Genomic DNA, 11,845 nt, shown 5'->3' on the forward strand with positions numbered 1-11,845 from the left:
AATCTTCACATCAAGGACAGAGAACATACTTCCAACTAGCTCTTCTGTATTTGTAGCCTGAAAAATTCCGTCTGCTTGGTTCTTTCCTCAGGGGATTGAAGCACCTTGAAAGGGATAAGAGAACTTCAGCACTGCAATAATGTTTCATATCATTAGATTGAAGTTAAGTAAATAATAAAATACTAAACTGTTACATACCTTCAGATTTCCCAAATCATAATTGGACATATCCAGCCCTATTTTCAGACCCATCTTCCCTACCAGAGGTCCACCCCTCTTCTCTGTGCAACTGAAGGAGAGCGCAGCGAAGAGGAAAAACAAAAATATCTATGAGATGATTTTTACCAAACAACAGCAAAGCCTTCACACACACCTTGAAGCTCTTTTACTTACTCAAATGTAAATGTGAGTCAGCCATAGTGTACTATAAGTAATTAAAGGGGCTTGGATTGTGCCAGTCACCAATTAGATCTAAATATGCAAATTTATGCATAAGGGTATCAGTTGCTACCAAATAGTTACTTTGAGTTGGAGTGACAGGTGAAATCTAAGGGAAATTGGACTGTTTATACCCCACTTAAAAGTGTTAGTGGCTATTCCAGAAAGAGAAAAACAAGTATAATATATTAATACATATATGTGGAATCTAGAAAAATGGTTCAAATGAACCTATCTGCAGGGCATGAGTAGAGACACACACTTAAAGAATGATATATGGACACAGTGGGTTGAAGGAAGGGAGGGTGGGAAAAATTGGGAGAGTAGCATTGGCATATACACACTACCATGTGCAAAATTTCATGCAAAGATGGGTAAAATAAAGGACAGAAATGGTATGGACCTAACAGAAGCAGAAGATATTAAGAAGAGGTGGCAAGAATCCCCAGGAGAACTATACAAAAAGATCTTTATGGCCCAGATAACCACGATGGTGTGATCACTCACCTAGAGCCAGACATAATTGAATACAAAGTCAAGGGGGGCTTAGGAAGGATAACTGTGAACAAAGCTAGTGAGGGTGATAGAATTCCAATTGAGCTGTTTCAAATTGAAAAAGATGATGCTGTTAAAGTCCTGCACCCAATATGCCAGCAAATTTGAAAAAGTCAGCAGTGGCCACAAGACTGGAAAAGGTCAAATTTCATTACAATCCCAAAGAAAGGCAATCCCAAAGAATGTTCAAACTACTTCACAATTGCACTCATCTCACATGCTAGCAAAGTAATGCTCAAGCCAGGCTTCAAAAGTACATAAACCGTGAACTTCCAGATGTTCAAGCTGGATTTAGAAAAGGCAGAGGAACAAGAGATCAAAATTCCAACATCTGATAAATCATAGAAAAAGCAACAGATTTCCAGAAAAAACATCTACTTCTGCTTTATTCACTATACCAAAGCCTTTAAGAAAAATTCTTAATGAAATGGGAATACCAGACCACCTTACCTGCCTCCTGAGAAATGTGTATGCAGGTCAAGAAGCAACCATTAGAACCAGGCATGGAACAACAGACTGGTTCCAAACTGGGAAAGGAGTGTATCAAGGCTGTAATATTGTCACCCTGCTTATTTAACTTATATAAAGGGTACATTATGCAAAATGCCAGGCTGGATGAAGCACAAGCTGGAATCAAGATTGCAGGGAGAAATATCAATAACCTCAGATACGCAGATTACACCACCCTTACGCCGGAAAGCAAAGAGGAACTAAAGAGCCTCTTGATGAAAGTGAAAGAGGAGAAAGAAAAAGTGGGCTTAAAACTCAGCATTCAAAAAACAAAGATCATGGCAGTCAGTTCCGTCCCATCATGACAAGTAGATGGGGAAACAATGGAAACAATGACAAACTTTGTTTTCTTGAACTCCAAAATCACTGCTGGTGGTGACTGCAGCCTTGAAATTAGCTTGCCCCTTGGAAGAAAGGCTATGAGAAACCTAGACAGCATATTAAAAAGCAGAGACATTGCTTTGGCAACAAAGGTCCATCTAGTCAAGACTATGGTGTTTCCAGTAGTCATGTATGGATGTGAGAGTTGGACTATAAAGAAAGCTGAGCGCTGAAGAATTGATGCTTTTATGCTGTGGTGTTGGAGAAGACTCTTGAGAGTCCCTTGGACTGCAGGGAGATCCAAACAGTCAATCCTGAAGGAAATCAGTCCTGAATGTTCATTGGAAGGACTGATGTTGAAGCTGAAAGTCCAATACTCTGGCCACCTGATGTGAAGAACTGACTCACTGGAAAAGGCCCTGATGCTGGAAAGACTGAAGGCAGGAGGAGAAGGGATGAGAGAGGATGAAATGGTTGGATGGCATCACTGACTCAATGGACTTGAGTCTGAACAAGCTTCAGGAGTTGGTGATGGACAGGGATGCCTGGCATGCTTCAGTCCATGGGGTCGCAGAGTCGGACATGCCTGAGCAACTGAACTGAACTGAACTATGCAAAGTGATAGCTAGTGTGAAGCCACACAGGAACTCAACTTGTTGCTCTGTTATGATCTCAAAGGGTGGGATGGAGAAATGAGAGGGAGGCTCAAGAGGGAAGGGCTGCGCGCAGCTGATTCACTTTGTTGTTTGCTGGAACCTAACACAACGCTGTAAAGCAATTTTACTCCAGTTAAAAAAAAAAAAAGAAATGTTAGTGATTATTCAGTTCCAGTTGTTTTTGGCCATATAGGCTCAATGTCAGAGATTTCAAATTTTTTTTATCCAAGAAAGCTAAGCTTTTCCAAGAGAGCTGGTTAAGGTTAACATAAAATGATAAATCTATGAGACTGAAATAAATGTATAAACAATTTAAAAAGAGTATAAAGTGGTACAACCATGTGAGAAAACTGTCAGTTACTGTTGAAGTTAACACATCTCTACCATATGACCTAATAATTCTACACAAAATGAAAAATGAAAATGAAATATAGAAAATGAAAAATGAAAAAATATATATCTAGAAAAATGAAAATATATATCTTTGGAAAGATTCATATAAACATATTCACAGAGGCTTCTGTTTCATAACAGGCCCCACTTGGGAGCAACCCTATCACTGCTCTGCAAGTAGTTGTTCAAATGACTCATTTCCTTACTTGTCTGACTACTCTCCAATGAATATGTTCTGTCTGATTCAACTTAAATGGATCCTGAATCAACTAAAAGATTTTCAGTCTTCTTTGACATCAAAGAACACAGTGGGTCTGATCTTTGCTTTGTACTGATTTTGATATTTCTATAAAGGTAGTTAAAGGTAGTTATATCTTTCCATTAATTTATATTTTTCTGTTGATTCATATTGAACAGTTTCTGAAATGTTCCCAACTCTTCTTTATTGTCTCTGATACACTGCATCTTAATCTTCCTTTTACACAAAAGCATTTTTTGTTGTTTTGCTTTATTTTTGGCATAATGCAATTCATTGTAATCTTACTTAATTTGGTTCATCCATTTCTGCAAGCTGTTTAACTGTATGGAAACTCTTTGTTGTGGAGAGGTGAAATCCTTAGGAACACCAGAGTTGTAATTATCTTCACCGTGATAGACATAGACTATAAAATAAGTGTATTTCTGTTAGTTATCCATATCGTCCATGCAGTGTGTAGTTGCTCTTTCCTCTTTATTATTTTATAGATGAGAAAACTGAGATTCAGAATAGTTGACTCACTTTCCTATAGCTATAAAACTAGTAAGTGGTAGAGCCAAACTGTGTTCTATGTGTAAACCAATTTGAAAGTCCATACTTCTAACCATTATAATTTTGCTTACCTGAAATTTGAAAATAATTCTATCAATTCATCAGTTGGTAAAACATACAGTAAGATTTGGATCAAAGTACTAAAGCAGTTAAGAAAGTTACTCTTTATTTTATTTTATTTTTTTTCAGTTCAGTTCAGGTGCTCAGTCATGACCCTTTGTGACCCCGTGGACTGCAGCAAGTCAGGCTTCCCTTTCCATCACCAACTCCTGAAGCTTGTTCAAACTCATGTCCATCAAATTGGTGATGCCATCCAACCATCTCATCCTCTGTCGTCCCCTTCTCCTCCTGCCTTCAGTCTTCCCCAGCATCATTGAGTCTTTTCCAATGAGTCAGTACTTCACAACAAGTGGCCAAAGTATTGGAGTTTCAGCTTCAGCATCAGTCCTTCCAATGAACACCCAGGACTGATTTCCTTCAGGATTGACTGGTTGGATCTCCTTGCAGTCCAAGGGACTCGAAAGAGTCTTCTCCAACATCACAGTTCAAAAGCATCAATTCTTCTGTGTTCAGCTTTCTTTTTTTTTTTTTAATATTTATTTGACTGCAGAATCTTAGTTGCAGCTTGTCGAATCTTTGATTTAACATTTTTGATCTTCATTGTGGAATGCAGGACCTTTTAGTTGTGGCATGTGGGATCTAGTTCCCAGGAGAGATAAAACCTGGGTCCCCTGCTTTGGGATCATGTAGTCTTTGCCACTGGACCACCAAGGAAGCTGAAGAAAGTTACTCTCATATGGCACACACCTTTATCAGTTTAGCTTAAGTAAGGCAACGAAGGGCTTCTCAGGTGTCACTAGTGGTAAAGAACCCACCTGCCAATGCAGGAGACGTAAGAACCACATATTCAATCCCTGGGTCAGGAAGATCCCCTGGAGGAGGGCACAGCAACCCACTCCAATATGCTTGCCTGGAGAATCCCATGGAGAGAGGAGCCTGGCATGCTAGTCCACAGAGCTGCACAAGGTCGGACACGACTGAAGCAACATAGCATCACTCAAGGTAAAAAAAAACACATATTTTTAAGAAGGAATTTGGCCCACCCCAATTTTAAAAAATCTTATTTTAAAAAATGTAATTTGAAGCCTGCATAAACCAGTCTGGACTTTTATCTATAGTTTTCAGCCTTATTCTTGTCAACCCAATAGGTTTTTCCTAAGGCACTTTTCTTGCTTCATGATGCTGTCACATTTCTGAAGTCAAGTTGCATCTGTAAATTGATGTATGCATTTAATGCAGTAGAGTCTTTAAAGGTAACATGATGGTTCATTGAGAAACTAAGGTCATCTGTCTTAGAATGTTTTGGAAGCTAAAGTCATGTTCTGGTTTGTAACTATCGTTATCCATCTTTTTGTCCTTGAAAATGAGAGCTGTGTTTTCCTTCTCAGTTTTCCTGCAGCTCTCTTGTGTGTTAGTCGTTTAGTCACGTCTGACTCTTTGTGACTCCGTGGACTGTAGCCCACAGGCTCCTCTGTCCATGGGATTCTCCAAGCAAGAATACTGGGGTGGGTTGCCATTCCCATTTCCAAGCGCTCTTCCTGACCCAGGGATCAAATTCAAGTCTCCTGCATTGCAGGCAGATTCTTTATCATCTGAGTCACCAGGGAAGCAGTTCTCTTACTGGCCCTTTATTCCATAGGATTAACTCAATACTGCATTTTCAGCATCATTTATAAGTTTCTAACTTTGGAAGGTACTAAACACAGGCAAAGCCGTGAAGGCTGTCAAGGAAATGATGTTGCATGCCATATCAGTGAACAAAGTATGTTACAGCCATCACATTATAGCCTTGATGGTAAGCCTGAAGGAACTCAGTATAGAAACTGCTATCTAGCAGTCAGCCTCTGCAGCCTGAGGAGTCTGGGATGAGAAAGCACAAGGTGATAGCCCATATCAGAGGACTGATTTCAGTAAGCCCAGATTCTTACATCACCCCATGCATTTAAAAATGCTAAATTCCTTAACTTGAGATATCTGGTTATTTTAATCAACAGTAATCCTTTGATGCTCCAATTACATGGTTTTTGTTGCAGAGACAGTGTGTTTATCATGGCTTCTCCTCACCTCTTTGGAGCAGTCCCTTAGAGCTATCTGAGAGGCAATGTCCCCAGCCTAAGTCCTCAGTCTTGTCCACTGCTGCTGCTAAGTAACTTCAGTCATGTCCGACTCTGTGCAACCCCATAGACGGCAGCCCACCAGGCTCTCTCGTTGCTGGGATTCTCCTGGCAAGAACACTGGAGTGGGTTGCCATTTCCTTCTCCAATGCATGAAAGTGAAAAGTGAAAGTGAAGATGCTCAGCCGTGTCCGACTCTTAGTGACCCCATGGACTGCAGCCTACCAGGTTCCTCCATCCATGGGATTTTCCTGGCAAGAGTACTGGAGTGGGGTGCCATTGCCTTCTCCTCTGTCCACTGAATAAAACATAATTTTCACATTTTAGGTTATGCATTTTCTTCAGTCAACAAGGCATTTAGGGCTGAATGGTGCTCCTCAGTACTTCAGGGCCTTCCCTAGTGGCTAAAGCAGATAAAGAATCTGCCTGCCAATGCAGGAGACACAAGAGACGTGGGTTCCATCCCTCAGTCAGGAAGAAGATCCCCTGAAGGAGGAAATGGCTACCCACTCCAGTATTCTTGACTGAAAAATTTCATGGACAGAGGAGCCTGGTGGGCTACAGTCTATCGGGCTCAAAGAGCAGACATGACTGAGTGTGAGCCCCCTAACCATGCATCTCAAGCGTTTGTTTTACTCTTGGAATGAATGCTATTCTTTTGAAAAAAAAAAAAAAAAAAGTTTTCCTCATTAAACCAAAGCACCTCTTTGTTTTGTTTTTGTGAAGATACAAACTTTGAAAGATCGTTTGTTTGTTCTTGTGTCTTTATAAGCATGACTCTTTGGATTTCAGCTTTCCTGACCTCATTGTTAATTCAAAAACTTCCATTTGTCTTTATTGTTTGCACATGGACCTTAAAAATCTAAAATGAATACAGATTTCTGTGTTTAATAGTCTTTAAGAACAGTACCACCTAGCATTTTGGAATATTTATAGGTTAGGCATTGTAAGTACATTTCAAAACTTACCTAATCTTTACCTTTAAGAAATTGTAAGCTATTATTCCTCTTCAGTGGTTGCAGAAATTGAGAGTTTAATTTTCTCAAATTACAAGAACTATTAAAAAAAAAAAACACACACAGAACTAATCCATCTAACTCCAAACCTATCTTGTAACTAAAATTCTTGCCAAAATCTAATCTTCTGTTAAGTCCTTTATGTCCTTCTTACCACCTTATTAGACATCTTATGTTACAGAAAAATACCTACTTTTCCTCTCAACTTTTAAAAATATTCTGAAGATTTTAGATTCATATATTTCTTATTTAACCAGGTCATGTAAGGAAGTATTCAACAGTAATTTTTTAAACCATATTGGATTATAATAAACATTCCTATATGTAGGAGGTGGCAGGGTGGTGTCACAGCAGTGACCATTACTCCTTAGGCTGCAGGAGGCCTGGGGCTATGTGTTCAGGTTCCGCAAGCAGTTCTTCCCTTTGATGCTTGAGGGGTGGGGTTCACATCTGCAAACCAACTCAGGGAATTTGCATTAAATAGTAGTATCTAGGTACTTCAGAATGGAGGTAAAGCAGAAGATATGGGGGAAGGCCTGCCCTGGGAAGGCCCCATAGGGTCCTGCTTTCAGGGAAGCCTGGTGTGCTGCAGTCCCTGGGGTCACAGAGTTGGACATGACTGAGTGGCTGAACAGCAACAGTTACAGTGTGACTTCCAACAGGGAATCATGGAAAAGACCCTGATGCTGGCAAAGTTTGAGGGCAGGAGAAGGGGACGACAGAGGATGAGATGGTTGGATGGCATCACCTACTCAATAAACATGAGTTTGAGTAAACTCTGGGAGTTGGTGATGGAAAGGGAGGCCTGGCATACTACAGACCATGGGGTCGCAAAGAGACAGACCCAACTGAGTGACTGAACAACAGTTACAGTGTGACTTCCAACCGGGAATGTGTAAGCATCATGGAGGAGCTGGACACTTCATTAACTCTTTGTAGCAGAGATCATAGTTTCTACCAAATTCCACTATCCTCTTTTCCTATACTAATAGGAAGGTCTGTCTAGTCAAAACTATGGTTTTTCCTGTGGTCATGTATGGATGTGAGAGTTGGACTGTGAAGAAGGCTGAGCGCCAAAGAATTGATGCTTTTGAACTGTGGTGTTGGAGAAGACTCTTGAGAATTCCTTAGACTGCAAGGAGATCCAACCAATCCATTCTGAAGGAGATCAGCCCTGGGATTTCTTTGGAAGGAATGATTCTAAAGTTGAAGCTCCAGTACTTTTACCACCTCATGAGAAGAGTTGACTCATTGGAAAATACTCTGATGCTGGGAAGGATTGGGGGCAGGAGGAGAAGGGGATGACAGAGGATGAGATGGCTGGATGGCATCACGGACTCAATGGATGTGAGTCTGAGTGAACTCCGGGAGTTGGTGATGGACAGGGAGGCCTGGCGTGCTGCAATTCATGGGGTCGCTAAGAGTCGGACATGACTGAGCGACTGAACTGAACTGAATAGGATTTTGCTGGATACAAAGTTTGACTACATTTCCCAGGCTCCCTTGCACATTTTTGACCATAAGGCTAAGTTGTCTCAGTGGGAATGTAAATAGAAGCACAGTGGCCTCCAGGCCAAAACTTTTTAAAAAGCAAGTGCTGCTTTGCAATGTTCTTTCTCTCCTTCTAATGTCTGGATTCAAACAAAAGCTTGGTGGGATGACAGAGTGAGGATATAGAAGAAGACTGTTTCTTGAATCAACATGGATAAAAGCTACTAAAAGAAAAAGTACCCCTGCCTTGTCTTTTAAACAAGTGGGAAATAACCTTCTATTATGTTAAACACTGATATGTGGCAGTGGGTGTACCTGTGATGGCAGTTTGCTGCTGCTGCTGCTATGTCGCTTCAGCCGTGTCCGACTCTGTGTGATCCCATAGACGGCAGCCCACCAGGCTCCCCCATTCCTGGGATTCTCCAGGCCAGAACACTGGAGTGGGTTGCCATTTCCTTCTCCAATGCATGAAAGTGAAAAGTGAAAGTGAAGTCACTCAGTCGTGTCCTCTTTCAAATACTTAACAAAATATATCTATCACCTTTCATGATCTTATAGCTGAGATCATTAGGGAAAAGTGTGTTCTAGGGGATGAGCAGAAAAGAGAGGAAAAAGATTGTAAAACACACAGATGCTATACAAGAGATAGAGGGAATGATTGGTTCTGAGAGAACTTTTAAAAGTTTTCTGGAGGAGAGGATGAAGATTACATTTTCAAAAAAATTGGAGCACAATAATCTAGAGAGTGAGGACAGTATGAACATAGCTGAAGGAGTCAAGAACGGATAATGGCCTGTTCATAGGAAATTTAGTCTGGCTGAGGCACTGGGCACAGAACAAATAAAGATGAAAAGATATTAGGATGGAGAGTTAGACTTGATTAAATCTTAGCACTTTTTAAATTAAATATTTATTTATTTGGCTTTGCTGGGTCTTAGTGCAGCTGGTGGTATCTTCAATTGTCATTGCAGCATACAGGATCTTTAGTTGCAGCATGTGGGATCTAATTCTCAGATTAGTGATGGAACCCAGGGCCCCTGCATTGGGATCACTGAGTCTAAGCCGTTGGACTACCAGGGAAGTCCTTTGAAACACTTTTAATTCCATGTGTGGTTAGCAGAATAGTAACCACCCTCCTCCCAACAACATGCTGATGTACTAATCCTTAGAACTAGTAAATATATTAATTTGATGAAAAATTAATCAGTTAATCCAAGACAAAAATGGAAAATTTTATTTGAGCCAAAATTGAGGATTATAACCTGCAAAGAGCATCTCAGAAATCTCTGAGAATTATTCTGCCTATTAGAAATCAAGGCACAGTTATGTAAGTTTTTTGAGACATAGGTTGTTGTTTAGTCACTAACTCATGTCCCATTCTCTATGACTCTATGGTCTGTAGCCTGTCAGGTTCCTTTGTCCATGGGATTGTCCAGGCAAGAATATTGGAGTGAGTTGCCATTTCCTTCTCAAGAGAATCTTCCCAAACCAGAGATTGAACCTGAGTCTCCTGCATTGGCAAGCAGATTCTTTACTGAGCCATGGGCTGTACATCACATGCTTATTATTGACAATTTACCTAATCCAGATCTAAGCATCATTGTGGTGGGTCATGTGACCCCTTACAAGATCAAGAAAGAATGCTTTCTTTTAAGGAGTTGTCTTGATATTATTTTTTATGGCTGAGCAGGTATTCCTACTGAGGGGGAAGTTTGGTCAATGTATGAATGAGTGAAGTTGCTCAGTCGTGTCCGACTCTTTGCTACCCCATGGAGTATAGCCCACCAGGCTCCTCTGTCCATAGGGTTTTCCAGGCAAGAATACTGGAGTGGGTTGACATTTCCTTCATCCAGGGGATATTCCTAACCCAGAAATCAAACCCAGCTCTCCTGCATTGCAGGCAGATGCTTTAACCTCTGAGCTACCAGGGAAGCAGATAAAAAGAGTACAGTGCTGGGGGAGGCAAAATGCCAAAGGGCAGAGAAGAATTTTAGTTTAAATTTCTCTTTCCTTGCCATAAATATATAACTTTTATTTTCACAGTAGATTATGTGGCAAAGGGGAATTAAGGTTGCAGATGGAGCTGAGATGGTTTATTAGTTGACCTCAAGATATGGAGATGATCCTGGAGTACCTAGGATAAGCCCATGTAATCATAAAGGTTCTTAAATTTCTGAGAGCGATTCTCCAAAACAGACATACTGATGGCCAAATGGCACATGGAAAACATACTCAACATCACTCATCACTGAGAAAATACAAATCAAATCTACGATGAGGTATCACCTCACATCAATCAGAATGGCCATTAAAAAAAAAAATCCACAAACAATAAATACTAGAAAGGATGTGAAGAAAAGGGAGACCTACACTGTTGGTGGGAATGTAAATTGATATAGTCACTATGGAGAACGGTATGAAGGTTGCTTATAAATCTAAATATAGAAATACCATATGAACCCAGCAACACAACTTCTGGGTATATACCAAGAGAAAACTGTAATTTGAAAAGTTACTTGCACCCCAATATTCATTGCAGCACTATTTACAACAGCCAGAACATGGAAGCAACATAAATGTCCATCAACAGCAGATTAGATTAAGAATATGTAGTATATACATACAATGGAATATTACTCAGGCATAAAAATAAACAAAATAATGCCATTTGCAGCAACATGGTTGGATCTAGAGATTGTCATATGGAGTAAAGTCAGAAAGAGACAGATAAAGGGGACAAATTAACTTATTTAGAAAATGGAAGTAGAATCACAGATATAGAAAACAAACTTATGGTTACCAGGGTGTAAAGATGGGGAGGGAGGGATAAATTGAGAGATTTGTATTGACATATAAACTCTGCTATATATAAAATAGATAACTAACAAGGATCTACCGAATAGCATGGGAAACGCTATTAAAAACTCTATGGGGTGCTCGCTTCGGCAGCACATATACTAAAATTGGAACGATACAGAGAAGATTAGCATGGCCCCTGCACAAGGATGACACGCAAATTCGTGAAGCGTTCCATATTTTTATGGAACTGGAGGAATCAACTTGCCTGACTTCAGGCTCTACTACAAAGCCACAGTCATCAGGACAGTATGGTACTGGCACAAAGACAGACATATAGATCAATGGAACAAAATAGAAAGCCCAGAGATAAATCCACACACATATGGACACCTTATCTTTGACAAAGGAGGCAAGAATATACAATGGAGTAAAGACAATCTCTTTAACAAGTGGTGCTGGGAAAACTGGTCAACCACTTGTAAAAGAATGAAACTAGATCACTTCCTAACACCGCACACAAAAATAAACTCAAAATGGATTAAAGATCTAAATGTAAGATCAGAAACTATAAAACTCCTAGAGGAGAACATAGGCAAAACACTCTCAGACATAAATCACAGCAGGATCCTCTATGATCCACCTCCCAGAATTCTGGAAATAAAAGCAAAAATAAACAAATGGGAT

At 40.2% G+C, this 11,845-nt stretch overlaps 1 non-coding gene across 1 annotated transcript; it reads left to right on the plus strand.

The window, feature by feature from the left end:
* Positions 1-11,295: 11,295 nt before the first annotated feature.
* LOC138441945 (U6 spliceosomal RNA) lies at positions 11,296-11,402 on the plus strand. Its single transcript, XR_011257503.1, has one exon. It is a non-coding gene; the product is annotated as a U6 spliceosomal RNA (small nuclear RNA).
* Positions 11,403-11,845: the final 443 nt, after the last annotated feature.

The sequence above is a fragment of the Ovis canadensis genome, chromosome 5 (assembly GCF_042477335.2).
Source record: "Ovis canadensis isolate MfBH-ARS-UI-01 breed Bighorn chromosome 5, ARS-UI_OviCan_v2, whole genome shotgun sequence".
Lineage (NCBI taxonomy): Eukaryota > Metazoa > Chordata > Mammalia > Artiodactyla > Bovidae > Ovis > Ovis canadensis.